The 15,361-nt window shown below is 48.4% G+C and overlaps 1 long non-coding RNA gene across 1 annotated transcript; it reads left to right on the forward strand.

Annotated features, from left to right (window-relative positions):
- The first annotated feature begins 567 nt into the window (after window positions 1-567).
- On the forward strand, window positions 568-3,360 carry LOC144296445 (uncharacterized). The gene is made up of 3 exons (XR_013363563.1): window positions 568-719; window positions 1,196-1,313; window positions 1,639-3,360. It is a non-coding gene; the product is annotated as an uncharacterized LOC144296445 (long non-coding RNA).
- Window positions 3,361-15,361: the final 12,001 nt, after the last annotated feature.

Genomic DNA, 15,361 nt, shown 5'->3' on the forward strand with positions numbered 1-15,361 from the left:
CCAATACCCTTCAAACCCTCATAAGTCAGCCCTCTTTTAGCTAGCAGAAAGTCAAATAGATGCCAAGATTTACTGAGAATTGGTTGTGTATGAGACTCTATCCTAAGTGCCTCATATTATTAGCTTATATAATCCTCCCAGCAAGAGTCTTAGCCCCATTTTACAGGTGAGGAAACTGAGCTGCAGAGCAGTTAAGTCACCTTCAGAGGGAGCGAGGGTATAAATATGGGCGGCCTTGCTGCGGAGATGCCTTAATAACCATTGTGCTAGACTTCTTTTCACCAAGAAGCGGAGAGAGGTAGAATGAGGGCCAGGTGGCTACCACTTGCACTTACTGCTCTGTTCTTTGCACTCTGTGTAGATGTTTTAGGACACTTTTGTATGAATGCTTTATTTCTTGATACATGTTTTTGAAACGATGCACCAAGGTAGCCGTCTGATAAGGAAAAGCCAGGAGAGCCTTCCGTGTGCCTGCTGCTCCCGGGGCCGGGAGGTGCTCTTCGGCGGCTTGTTCGGGGCGGTCTGTTTGCTGACAACACACAGTGCAAACAAGGGCTCTGGTGGGGACGTCAGGGGAGCAGCTGCTCAGTGTCTAGGAAAGCTTGAGTGTGGTTTGCAAAGTAAACGGACTCTAATTTGGACAAATACTGCTGTGGCCTGGGACCTAAGCAAGATAAAGCAGCGAGGATGTGTTGACATGGATGTTTCCCTGGGCCCAAGTAAGGAAATAGAGGAGCGGCCCAGGAATGTGAGGGGTCCTCTCTCCCCAGTATTGAGTTCACTGCTGTCAAGGACTCAACTGCTAGAACTGAAGAGAAAAATCCATCTGAAGTCATCAGTGCCTCCAGTATTCATGGAGAGCATTGCTAGAGGGAAGGCAGAGGCTACTTGGGAGGAGGCGGCCTTTGGTCAAGGTGTTGTTTCCACCAGCTTAACAGCTTTGCGGGTCATCATGGGCTCCAATCCCACAAAAGCAAGCTAGTGGGAGGAAATAACACAAATAAAAATCATTGAGAGACGGAGAGAGAGGTCTCGACATGCAGTGTCTAATCCAGCTTGTCTCAGACTCCACTGAGTGCATGTCACCTGGGACAGAAGCAAGGAGGTCTGGGTTTGAGCCTTGCTGTTGCCACCTCCTAGCCGTATGTCTTGGGCAAGTCCCCTCACCTTGCTTGACATGTCTCTCCATTCCTAGGATCAGCACCTGCCTCACAGGGTCGCCGTGGAGACAGTCGTGGGCAGAGCACGGTGGCTGGCCTATGGCGAATGCTACGGAAAGCAGCTGATTTCGTTTTCTGCGTTGCTACCAACAGGTATTCACTTCACAAACACACCGCTCTGTGGTAGAACCTTGTGGTGCCCCACGAGTGCCCCAGCTGTGTGTTGGCTGCTAAACAGCTGCTCCCTTCTCTAGAGAACTCCACCGAAGGGCACCACATCACCTGGAAATGACGAGAAAGTTGCCCCCACTGACTTGTACAGCTACGAGAGCCTGGCCCCCTTATATGTGACAGGATAACTTTGTGCTGCTGTTCACGTTCCAGAACTCTCTGTGGGATCAGCCTGAGGCCAGACTTCAACTGAAGCCACATTTTTGCTTAGCATCTACCTTACCTAGTCTTCCTCCCTTCCCTGCAGATTCCTCCTGAGAGCGCTTCCTCCGACGGTGGCTTGCTGGCCCCGGACACTGCTTCTCGGGGCCCTGTCCTAGGTGGCCACCATTGCCAGGCTCCGGTGATACCACAGTGAAGAAGCAGTGGCCCCTGCCCCACGGAGCCTGTATTCTATAGGGGAGGTGTGACCAGCAAAGAGACTATCAGAGTAAGAAACTCCACGGAGGTTAGCTCTGAGGCAGTGAGAGCTCGTAGGCTGGCCCCCATGGCAGGAAAGGGGCTTTCAGGAGGAAGAGACACCTATGCCAGGACCTCCCGGGCCAGTAGGCATTAGCCAGCAAAGCAGTAATAAAGGCTGTGCTGGGAGGAGACAGGCCCAGGGAGGGGGCTGGGAACATTTGAATGGCGTGAAGATTTGAATGGTGGCCCAGTAAGCAAGGAGAGCATTTGCCAGCTCTAGAGTTGCCCATCATCCTTTCCTCCAAGACCGCAGAGGTGACCCCTGAGCAGAGTCATGGCAACACAGCGGGCACTCCCTGAGGCTGTCCCCTGGGAGTACTCTGTCAGGGGAAGGTAGGTGCGGTGACCTTCACACAGTGATCCCTTCCCGGGCACTTCCTCCCCAGGGCTCTGACCACAGTGAACCTCTGCCCTCCTTCCCACCTGCTGCAGAAAGACTCACACGGCGCAAATGCTATGTGATTCCACTTATAGGAGGCCCTGGAGCAGTCAGATTCCGAGAGACGGAGAGCAGGACCGGTGATGCGGGATGGGGTGGGGGTTGCCAGGAGCTGGGAACAGGGGATGGGGATTTGGTTTCATGGGGACAGTTTCAGTTGGGGTCGATGGTCAAGTCCTGGAGATGGATGGTGGTGATGGTTGCACAACAGTGGGAATGTACTTAATGCCACTGAACTGTTCGCTTAAAAGTGACTAAAATGGTATGTTTCATCTTATGTATATTTAACCACAACAATCATGATAAAAAGAATAAGGCTGTTGTCTCAATCTACACTCTGGGTATTGAGTGATGTTGCTTCTTACAGTATAAGACTAAGAAGTTACTTGAGACCTTTCTTTTTTTTTTTTTTTTTTGAGATACGTTTTTAAAGACCTCATTTGTTATCAGAAAGTAGATGAGGAAATCATTGGATCTCCCCAGTCATGTGGTTAGTTCTGACAACCCCGGGCTGCTTCTGTCATGATTCATTCCCCCCGGTAAAACCCATTCTGGTGATCTAAATCTCCTCCACTGCCACCTTTCTAGAATTGCACCGAAGGTGATTAAGACAAATACTAACAGTGATCCCTATTTGGAGTTCACAGAACATCTATGTCCTTGTGGGAGCTTCATTCACAACCGGAGCAGAGACAAGGGCGCTGTCTTCCTGTGAGCTCCATCAGGGCATGGGGTATTCCTTCTCGATCTCAGCCCCCAGGTCCACTGCAGGGACTGACATGCAGGAGGGGCTCAGGGGATGTCTCAGGATGGAAGGAGGGAGGGGGAGCGGGAGAAGGGAGGGGCGGCTCCCAGATAACCCGGGGCCTAGCTCCTCCTTGTTCAGATACAGGGACATTTGGTCCAAGCCAGAGAGGTTAAGTCCAAAGCCACATGCTTTAGCTAGGTGAGCGATGACCCTGACTGGGGTCAGAACCAGGCCTCCTGGTCCCTAATCCAAGACTGCTCCCACTGTGTCATCCTAAAATTTGATACTTGAGACTCTATTTGATGACTTTGGTCTAATGAACTCCCACCTGGAATAACTGAACTTTTGTGTTTCTCTTATTTGTTTCTTTGATACCCAGTGTTTGCCCAAGTAAAGTAAACTTTTTAAAGATATGGAGCAGGGTCAGAGGCCTTGCTTTTTACACAGCGATAAGTATAGGAGAGTGACTGTGTCTCCACAGGGTTCATTTGACTAACAAATGGAGGTTTCAAAGATCACGTTATATTCTAAACTGCCTCCTTTGTGTTTGGGCCAAAGGAAAAAGAAGGAACAAAACATTATTAAGCAGTTATTGCCAAATGCTGGCCTGTAACGTCATCCACTTAAATCCTCATGGAAATCCACAGGCATCGTTATCTCCATGGTTACAGGTGAGGCAGCTGTGGCTCTGGGGCCCTTGGGAGTTAGACCGTGTGGCCCTAGGGAGCTAAACTAGACTTACCTGTGGTTGAATTGGGGTGAGTGGCACGGTGATATGCAGGCCCTCAGTGAATGTTTGTTGAATGAATAAACAAACTTACATTGATACCCCTGCCCTTCTGCCATATCTACTGCCATGATTTGGAAGGTGTTGTGTAGACCTTAGAGATCATCCTCAGTCCCAAGCATAGGATGACAATATAGTCAGACAGGAGATTAAAAAAAACACCTGAAAGGGGGAAAAAAAAATAAGCAAAGCAGGGTACCTGGTGGCCCAGTCAGTTAAGCATCGGCCTGTGGCTCAGGTCATGATCTCAGGGTCCTGGGATGGAGCGCCCTGTCTTAGGCTCCCTGCTCAGTGGGGAACCTGCTTCTCCCTCTCCCTATGCCTCTCCCCCTGCTTGTGCTCTCTGTCTCACTCTCTCTATCTGTTAAATGAATAAATCAAAACCTTTTTTTATTTTTTATTTTTTTAAAGATTTATTTATTTATGATAGACATAGAGAGAGAGAGAGAGAGAGAGAGAGAGAGAGGCAGAGACACAGGAGGAGGGAGAGGCAGGCTCCTTGCCGGGAAGCCCGACACGGGACTCGATCCCGGGACTCGTGGATCACGCCCTGGGCCAAAGGCTGGGGCTAAACCGCTGAGCCACCCAGAGATCCCCTCAGAACCTTTTTTTAAAAAAAAGAATAAGCAAAGCAGCAGGTTTTATTAATCATTCCAACAGATGGAAGGGAGGCGGACGAGGGGGTGTTGCATAATTAGTTACTTCAGGATGAAACATCAGATTTTGAAACAATGAAAAGACACAAGAGAATCTTTGTCTCCGTGTCTACGTGTCTCTGAGCAGTCACTGCTTCTGTCACAATGGGGAGGGACCAGGAATGTTTTAAGTCAGCAGAGCGGCACAGCCAGGGGTGTAACTGATAAAACGGGGGTCCTCTGACATAGCTCCCATGGTTCTTACCTTTCCGCACTCACAGGACAGAGTTTAAAACAGAAAGGAGTTTCATAGCGACGGTGAAATCTCTCCAGCTAGAGAGGCGGTCTGGGCCTGCTCCCCCCACCCCCCCAGGAGGGAATGTTTCCTGTTCCCAGTGCTCTGGGAGGACCCCACCATTCCTACTGGGATCCGGGGTCCATGCTATACCACCCCAAGGAGCTGAGAAGCAATCACTCGGGGAGAGCTACCTGGACATCTGGGTCCAACCAGGTGTGCCTTTCCTCCCTGCCCGTCCCCGGGGTTCAGCCCTTTATATCCCTGACCTCAGAAAAGCTCAGCGGAGTTATTTCAATGAAAGGAGGCGATGTGCTATTCCAGCAAAATTTAGTCAGGACCTGGTGACTCCGGTGACTCGGGAGTCTGGCAATGATCAGCTACCCCGGTGTGATACTTAAATTTGTTTAAAAAATGGGGGCGGGGGTGGAGAAGGTGATGAAATCAATACTTGAAATCATCCTCATTGGGTGGGCTGTGTGCTTGCTTTTTCACCCGAGCTGTTGTTGAAGTTGTTTATTGAAAGGTTATGCAAACATGATTAGTCAGCTCCGGGCCCATTAATAATCCACTGGACAGAGACGGCTCTGTTCCAACTGATTTTTGGATTTTGGGAAATGTCAGATTCCTTGCAGTAGAGATGAAAGTCCCGGAGGGGTTGGCAATGAAATGTGAAATGTTTGCCCCTACTGGGATTGATCCTATGGGTTCAGGAGATTGAATGCCGAATCGTCACGATTTGCTTGTCACTCTGGATGAGTCAGGGACCTGCAGCAGTTTTGTAGAGAGAAAGAGGAGTCTGAACCAACATTCCTGTGGCGAGACCAGTGCAACAAGTGGGGGGAGTCTGCCGCTGTCTGCATACTGATGGTGACCCAGGAAAAAAATGCACGTGCTTAAAAAGCAAACTGCGAATTCCGAACCCTCTTCCCCTGTGTGCAGTCCTTCCAAAACTATTAGATCGAATATCCTGAGAAAAGGTCTGTAAGGTAAGCTGTAGGGGGCATGTGTGAGAGATGGCCAGTGGTAAGAGCTCAAACTTTGGGACTGGGACTCAACCTTTGGGGCCTCCTGGGATATAACTTAGAGCAAATTGATCGCTTTGAGCTTCTATTATAGTAATTGTGAATTGAAGATTTCATCATAACAAATTTCCTATTTCAGAAAAAAAAATATTTTCTCTGGACCTAGTCCAATTATGAGCTCAAATTCTGAACATGGAACCCATCAGAGCTGTCTACAACGTCCAGTTGCACAACTACATATGCAGGCCTAACATCAGAAATTTCAGAAGAGGGGCACCTGGCTGGCTGAGTCGGTAGAGCATGTGACTCCTGATCTCGGGGTTGTAAGTTTGAGCCCCACATTGGGTATAGAGATAATAATAATAAAAAAGGAATTTCAAAAGAATACATACACTTCCAAGAACAAAGCCATGCTTCCTCACCAACGCGTCAAGACTGCCAGGGCATAGCTTTTGTGACCCATTAATTCCACAGTCATTGGCCACTGTCTACAGAGGATATTCACTGAGGCTGCTCCTGTTTGCAGGTCACCCTCCCCATGTCATTCCCAGCTTGGAGTCCACCTTGGGCACCAGTCACAGCCATTAGAATCAAATGGTCCCTGCTCCTATCCTCTCTGTGAGGTGTTCTGTGCAAACTCCTTCCTATCCGCCATCAATCTCCTCTCATACTCTAATTTTCTCACTGGGTTTTGGGATATTCACTCCCTCCAGGTGTACCAAAGTAGAATTAGAAATTCATAAGGAACCTACTGAATGAGAAGACGAAGATTTGGGAAAATGTTGAAATTGTTGAACTTCAGAAAAAAGACAGACTCTTTTGCTTCCTTTTCTTTTTGCAAGGGCAAAATGAACTCAAGGGACTAGGATGGGACAAACATGACACAGAAGGAGCTGGAGCAAGGGAAGAGGGCCCATCCCACCCTACGTCAAGAGCACATGGGTTATTTCAAGGTCCTGTCAGAAATCCTGACAGGTAATGGGGAGCAGAAGATGTGTTGGAACCTGGAAGAGGCAAATGCTGCTCAGTTTTCTGCACCCTGTCCACTATAGTCTAGCATCATTGTCTTTATCTTTGTCAAACCCTAAGAAGGATGATGAGCAGATGGCTCAACCACAGGGGCAATCAGAAGACCTGGTCGTGCAGACTCACCTGAGGTCCTTTTATGAAGTCAGATGGGGAAGTCAGCAAGATATGTAGACAAAATCAATCCCAGATTCATAGAAGATGGCAACTTACACTTTTTCTTAAAGTAGGTTCCATGCCGAGCATGGAGCCCAATGTGGAGCTTGAAATCATGACCCTGAGTTCAAGACCTGAGCCAAAATCAAGCATGAGATGCTTAACTGACTGAGCCACCCAGGTGGCCCAGCAGCTTACACTTCTGAATGGGTATGAGACTAAGGCCCATAGAGATGCAGGGATTTGCAGAACTCTTACTTGAACCCCGGCTCCCTACTCCCTTCATTCAGGGCTCCTAGGGAAAAGAAGGGAATTTGACCAGTGTTTTCTTCTTTCTTTCTCTTTCTTTCTTTCTTTCTTTCTTTCTTTCTTTCTTTTTAGATTTATTTATTTATTTATGATAGACATAGAGAGAGAGAGAGAGAGGCAGAGACACAGGAGGAGGGAGAAGCAGGCTCCATGCAGGGAGTCTGATGTAGGACTCGATCTCAGGACCCCAGGATCGCGCCCTGGGCCAAAGGCAGGCACTAAACCGCTGAGCCACCCAGGGATCCCCTGACCAGTGTTTTCTGCATTCTAGACACTTCATGCGCTTTCTCAGTCAATCCCCATCACAGAGGGATTGACCCATATTCTAGATGAGCGAACTGAGACTCAAAGAGCAGAGAGCATCTGCCCAGTATCCATGGTAACAAGCGGGGAAGTGGGCAACCAACACCAAGTATCATGCCCTTTTTGATTTTTGCTTTTTGTTTTTTGTGAGGGTTGGCAGAGGGAGAGGGAAAGAGAGAATCTCAAGCAGACTCTGTGCTGAGTGCAGAGCCCAACTCAGGGCTCCATCTCATGGCCTGATGATCATGACCTGAGCTGAAATCAAGAGTCACAAAAGTGTGAGACAGCTGATGGGACGGAGAGAACAATCCAGGCACTAGATCACTCTGGGAAGCAGGAGGACCCGTTGGAAACTTGGGGTGAAGCCAGAGGGAAAGATCTCAAGTCCTATGCTGAGGGCCCAGCAATTTAATATCAGAAACTTGTCAGGGGAGAGACCTGACTGTCACCTCCGTTGACCCTGTCCCTTTTGTGATTTCCCTGCTGTGGCCTCTAGGAGGGCAGAAAGCTTGGTGTGAGTGCAGGGATCTCACATGTGCCCCACTGACCAGCCCAGGCCTGGCCCAGAGTCTACATTCAACTTGAATTTGTCCAGAGAACAATCTCGTGCATAGTAACAAAACAAAAGCATTTTACACCATGTTAACAGAAGCACAAAGCCCAAGATCTGACCATGCAGAGCTTGGATGTGAATCTGGGCAGGAATGAGCTGAGATGTGCCCAATTTGAGGCAGGCAGCCGGGATGGGCCCCAGAAGGGCCTCTGAGGGCCTCCAACTTTAGTCCCACTAACTTGGAAGAATAGAATAGAAAGGACCTTAGGCATCCAGGACACTTTTTAAAAATATATTATTTATTTATTTATTCATGAGACACACACACACACACAGAGGCAGAGACACAGGCAGAGGGAGAAGCAGGCTCCACGCAGGGAGCCTGATGCGGACTCGATCCTGGGACTCCAGGATCATGCCCCAGGCCAAAGGCAGGTGCTCAACCGCTGAGCTACCCAGGCTTAGGACACTTTTAAGAGACTTTTTACACTGTAACAACTGTAAGAGAAACCCTTAGTTGTTAGAATTGAAGGTCTTAGAACTTGTGCCACACTCTTAACCTTATTGGCCCAAATGGTTTAAAGATCTTAACTTTAATTTTTCCTTTTTACCAAAAGTACAAAACATGAATAAGTTCATTTATGTGTAAGTTTCCAAGGAAAGAACAGGAGCTTAGATGTCGCTTCCTCTCTCAGGGATTCAGTTTCCTTTTCTAAACTCTATTATCTAGGGGCCCTTTTGAATTTCAAAATTGTAGAATTCAACATGAAATGAAAAGGACCTTCTTACAGAGGATCACATTCTAAGCTGGGAGATAGAGAATTACCCTCATCCCTCACATCCATGTCTGGCTCTGCCTCCCTCCCCTCTCCCTCTTTCTCTCCTTCTATCCTTTCCCTTCCATCCATTTAACATATACTTTGTGCCAAGCAAAACTTATTTCTCTGGTTAGGGACATGTGTTGTCAGTAATTCAGGGATACAGATGTTTTCTCTGTAAGCTTCTCTCCTTGGCATCCACCGCAGGTCCCCTCAAGCCATCCATACCATGGGCTGTGTGGGTGGGGATGGGCCCAGGGCTGGAACGGAAGCAACGGGAAAGCTGTGTTGACAACAAGGAAGACCCTCACTGGCATTCATCCACAAAATAAGTCAGAAATTGTCCTGCTCCTTTCTTCAAGGACCTCTCAATGTCTCTACCCCTCAGAGACCATTTGAAAGGAGACTAAGCCAGGAATGACTTCCCTCCAGGCTCAAAGCTGCCTTGCTCTGTCAGGAAGCATAAGAAATCTGGTCCATTCTTAAATATGGATGATTCTACGATCTTGAGCAGATGGTTCACTGCTCTACCTTTGAGAGTTGTAGATTATAACAGTGTATTGTCTTTGGAGGGGGTGGATTGTTTTAAAGTTAAATCCTGGGAGCATTATAAGCTAGAAAAATGAGCTCCTGAAGATGGCAGAGTCTAGGGAATGTCTCCTAGGAGATGCTTCCTCCAGCATCCATTCATTACCTCAGGGGAGATGAGGAAGCAGTTCACAGATGGCAGGGCTGGACAGGGTTGGAGAGCGGGGGCCACCCCTTGGAAGCCTAGCCAAGTACACCTGTCATGGCCCCATGATGAGGTCACTGGGATGAGGCTACCCTGGTGCTGCTGACCTTTGGTGAACTTCATTAGATGGCACCACCACCACCCAGTGTACATTTATCGAGGGCATGAAGATCTGACCTCCTAGGATGGAGCTGAAGAGTCAGGGATCCAGAAACCTCGGCCCCCAGAGAGCTGCCTGCAGGGATTCCTCTCATGGCCTATGCAGGATGGAGGCAGATGTCAACTCTACTGTTCAGGATGGGGCCGGAAGCCAGGACATCCTTGGGGAGTGTCGGGGGCTTCTGAGATGGTTTAACACACAGGTTGTTGGGGACCAACATGTGCGGCAGATCCATCCTCTCTCCACTGGCCCACAGAAGGGGCTGAGAATAGGCTGCACCCACAGCACCCAGGCCTAAGTCTCCCTAGGACATTTTATCCTGACCTGTATGTTCTCTAAATTGTCAGACACACAAGACAAATCATCAGCCATGAGGGCCTGGAGGCCCATCAGGCCGTAGGCAAGGCCTTGCTCTTGGTAACCAGCCCTCTTTCCATTGCAATGAACCTGCACCAAGGAAGGAAGAACTCTGTGGGAGGCAGGAAATGATTCCTCAGAGAAGACTTTGCATGTGACCAGAGAGCATCAGTGACAGGGAGGGCAGGGGTCAATGTCACCCAGGGCTCCAGGACAGACCTACAGGCAGGAAGGGCCCTCTGACCCCCATCCATCTTGTCCGGTGGGGCTCCGGGGAATGTCCCAGCCCCAGGTGGCTCCCCAGTCAGCGCCTGGCACCCTTCGGTGTTGCCCCCAGTGGAAAAAATGGGACTCCCCTCCCCCCACACTCCCCCCCCCCGCCCCGCAAAGAAAACAAAGACAAGCCCACTCAAATACAAAATCAAAGTAAAAGAAAATAAAAAGAATAATTACTAAGCTAACTAACTGGAAAATGAATCCTGACTGTCAGGAAGTTAGCTGACTAGATGTTTGCTGTCCTTCTGTAAACACCAGGAAATGAATGACCCTAAGGAGAGCCTCCCTCAGCCCTTTGCCTTAGGACCTGCCTCTTCCAGGCATCCTCCCCAGCCCCACCCCTACCCCCAGGTTTGCAGGCGGGTCCTGGAACTTCAAATCTTGTGGAATGGTGACATCTGCTGGCAGTCGCTGTTACTGGAAGCAAGTTCTCAGAGATTAAATGTGTCCGTGTGTGCGCTGGGGTGTGTGCCCTGTCATGCCACACCCTCTGTGCAGGGGGAGGGGAGAAAGGATATTTTGTTAGGCACACACACACCACACACACACACACATACACACACACACACACACACACACGTGTGTCCCCTCTGTTTTAGAGACAAGAAAGGCCCAGGGGTGGCTGGTACACTTGGAAAAGGTGATTGAAAAAGGATGTGAATCTCCTCCCAGCAGAACCAAGACCTGGCCTCATTGATCCAGAATGATCTGCTCAGTGAGTTGATAGTGAATTCCATGATCTTTTAAGAGATCTACCAATCCACATACTCGGTGTTCTCACAGCTCTCTGAAAAATAGCTGTTTAAGGGAGATCAAATGCATTTTTTTTTGTCATTCCTCTTGTGCCCTGGTCCTTGGGCCAGCACAGGGCAGGAAGAGTGCTGAGCTAGCAGAGGAGTCCTGCTTTAAAAGATTAAGTTGATTCGTTCAATGCGTAGTTGTGGAGCACCTCTACTCCTTGGCACTCTGTGTTGCCAGTAAAGCTGAGAATAAGACTAGCAATGTAAATGGGGAATGTAAATGATGCTCACATTGCATGCAGTTGGGAGAGAGACACGTAAATAAGCAGGAAAGGATACTTCCTGGGACGTCTGGGGGGCTCAGTGGTTGAGCATCTGCCTTCGGTTCAGGTCATGACTCCGGGGTCCTGGGATCGAGTCCCGTATCGGGCTCCCCACAGGGAGCCTGCTTCTCCCTCTGCCTATGTCTCTGCCTCTCTCTGTGTGTCTCTCATGAATAAATAAATAAAATATTTTTTTAAAGATACTTCCTGATGTTAGAAGGGAGATTAATATTTTGTGATAATTTTATCGTTGAAAGGGCTCCCTTAGATTGGTGGCATTTGAGTGCAGCTCAGAATGACCCTGAGGAGCCAGGCAGGCAGGGAAGACCATTCCCAGGAGAGCCAGCAGGTGCACAGACCTGAGGTGGGAGGCTGAGGGAGAGCGCGCCTGCAGTGTGTCTGCTGTGAGGCACGAAGAGGAGGCAGGAGATGACCTGCAAGCAGAAGGCTGCCTGTATGGGTATCATCCTGAAAGGTGATCTTTTTTTTTTTTAATAAAAAAGAAATGGACACTTCCCCACAATTCACAATACAGAAAAGTAGATGTATCAGATCTATGTTGCTCAAGTGGAATTTCCCTTTCAGAAAAGAATGCTTTCCTCAAGATGAACATCTCATCAGGACAGGACTGAATATAGTTTTTCAGTGGTAATAGTTTGTGCTAAGGAAAGAAAAATTGATATTGTGTCTAGTTTTGAAATTGTGGGCAGATTCTGGTAATTGAGAGGACAAGGATGGTCTGGGCTAGGACGAGATCCATGACTGTGTGTGTGGCACCACCAGGCGGGGCTGTAGACTCACAAAAGTGGGGCACGGAGCCTGCGGAAATGGAGCCACCCACAGTCTCTCCCCAGAGGGAAGGAGAGTTGGGGAAGCTTGTCCCTCTCAAATATCAACGCAGGCTTGCTTTTACCATTTCTTTCCAAAGCACACGAATCCTTGATTATCCCCCCCTTTCATATCACTTTGTGTCCTGAGGTCCCCTCCGCACCAGCACAGAGATCAGTCAGCCAGTGTGTCCTCAAGAGAGGGAGCGAGTGGGAAAATGGGAAGATTAATGAAATCAGCCCTTCTAGCTCCCGATGAAAGCCTTGCAGGAGCACACATGTTAGGAGGTGGGGGTTCAAAAGGTGAGAGGATTGGGTACAGACTCGGTGACGGAGGAAGAATTATCCGTAAGAGTAATTTAGGTGATGGAGAAGAAGCGGGCCTGATTTGAGCCATTAACATGCCCAGCACATTGCCAACGCTTTGGAAACATTACCTCTTTTTAACTTTATGACTCTATAAGTCAAGTGTTGTGAGCGGCCCCAGTATAGGGGAGGAATGTGAGACTCACAGATGGGAGTCGTCCAAAGTCACTGATTTGAACCCAGACACTCTGACCCCAGAGCCCAGGAAATCGACTCTGTCATGTGAAAACAAGGACAAACCAGGTTTTCTAAGACGGTACAACTGGACGCAGGCTAATAAATTGGCTAATGTACTCCTTGGGTGGCAGGGTAATGTCCAGAACAAGAGACGCATTTGGCCCCATCAGACACATGTGCACACACACACACACACACACACGTGTTAACCACATTGTCTGCTGAACCACCATAGCTTGGGTGCATTTCCACCTCTCATTCCTTGAAACTTTTGGTTTACATGTGTATTTCTCCTATTTACTGAGAGCTCAGTAATGGCAGGAACTCTTGTTTTTGCATCCCCGGGTATTCATTAGGTGTATCCATTTAATTAATTAATTGTATTAGTTAGATTTGTTAATAATTAAATTTTTAAAATTATGGTAAAAGGCACATAATACAAAGCTTACCGCCTTAAGCATAGTCCAGGGGCAGTACGTACATCCACATTGTTGTGCAACTATCACTATAATCCACAACTCTTTGCATCTTGCAAAACTGAAACTCTGGGGGCACCTGGGTGGGGTGGCTCAGTGGTTGAGCATCTGCCTTCGGCTCAGGGTGTGATCCTAGCCTCCTGGGATTGAGTCCTGTATCAGGTGCCCCGCAGGAAGCCTGCCTCTCCCACTGCCTGAGTCTTTGCATCTTTCTCTCTTTCTCTGTGTCTCTCATGAATAAATAAATAAAATATTTTTTTAAAAAAACCCTGAAACTCTGTCCCCATTAAACAATAGTTGTCTATTCCCCTGCCCCTAAACATCCCCGCAGCCCAGATCACCCTCCAACTTTCTGTCTCTGTAAGTGGAATCATATAATCTTTGCTTTTTTTGTGACTGGCTCATTTCAATCAGTTAATGTCCTCAGGGTTCATCAATGCTGCAGTTTCAATAATCATCACCTTTCAAATCACATATTTTTTAACAAAAAAAGAGCAAACAGGGGCACCTGAGTGGCTGAGGTAGTAAAGCCATTGACTCTTGATTTGGGCTCAGGTCATGATCTCAGAGTCCTGGGATCGAGCTCCTCATTGGGCTCCAAGCTTAGCCCAGAATCTGCTCCAGGATTTTCTCTCTCCTTCCTCTGCCCCTTTCCCTGCTCATTCTCTCTCTCTCTCTCTCTCTCTCTCTCTCTCTCCCTCTCAAAACAAATACATCTTTAAAAAAAAAAAAAGCAAACATCTGTTGAATGTTACTAGGTATTACCACTGTTCTCAGCAATTTTACATCTGCTACCTGATATAAGCCTCATAACAACCCTACATGGTAAGTACTATTGGGATCCATGGTCTCAGATGAGAAGACAGAAGGCCAACATCGCATAGCCAGTAAGTGGTAGAGACAGAACTTGACCACAGGCAGCTTCACTCAGGATCCATGCTCACGTTATCATTATCACGCCATACTACTCTCTTAGAAGACTTCAGGAATGTTTTTTGAGCAGAACTTAATTGAATTCAAGTTTATGCTTTGGCAAGGGCCATAAAAGTTAAAAGAGCAACCAACTTGGTCATAGTCATGGGAACATCATCTAAAAAATACTTAAGGGGTGTGTAAGCAGGAAATTGAAGAAGATGACGGGGGTGCACTTAAAAGAAGGACAAGCCCCCTCGTGTGTAACTAAAATGGGGAGAAACAGGAAGGGTCCAGGAAGGCAGATTTCTGTTTAACCAATATAAAGGAGAATTCTTGAGCAGTTCAAGGAGAATGGAAAATAATCTGGAAGACCACCAGTGAGAGCTGTCACAAAGGAGATTCCTGGGTCGGTGGGTGGGTAGATCAAGTGATATCCGAAGTCCCTTCCAACTGCGATAGTCTGCGGTTCGGTTCGATGATCTTTGAGTATCAGGTTTGAGGGGGAGGCAAGGCAGGGAGAAATGTATGGTTTAGATCTTGGTGCCTGGAAGGATAGCAGGACTGTCCCTGGAGATAGGAAATTATAAGGAAGGATTGATTTGGAAAAGCAAGACGAATCTGGCTTTGGGCAGATGTGTTTTTGCGTATGGCAGAAGGGGAGGTTTTTTCCTGGAGTATTATAGGAAGTCCCCCTGGGAGGTGAGTGCAGAAGAAGCAAGAGGGAAAGGATCAGGGGAGAAGAGCTCGTGGGGAGGGAGACCCTCCCCACCTGGACAGGACGAACCCTGGAACAGCCTCCCCTCCCCGGGCAGAAATGCCTTTGAGCAGCTGCTGGCATTGGCCGCTGTTGTCATCCCCTCTGCCACCTCCCACCTTAGTGCTGTGGCCTCTGAAGCTTTGAGTGTCCCACCTGGGCTGAGCCCACAGAAGCCTGGTTGGTTCAAGGAGAGGTTACCCAGGCAGGAGGGTCAGGTAATGGGCCCAGTGGTGCGTGGCTCTCAGGTGGCGGAGGGCCTTGGCCACCAATCATCCTAAGCCATGGAAGGGCTGGAGCAGGGAGCGAC

The sequence above is a fragment of the Canis aureus genome, chromosome 24 (genome assembly GCF_053574225.1).
Source record: "Canis aureus isolate CA01 chromosome 24, VMU_Caureus_v.1.0, whole genome shotgun sequence".
NCBI classification, from domain to species: domain Eukaryota; kingdom Metazoa; phylum Chordata; class Mammalia; order Carnivora; family Canidae; genus Canis; species Canis aureus.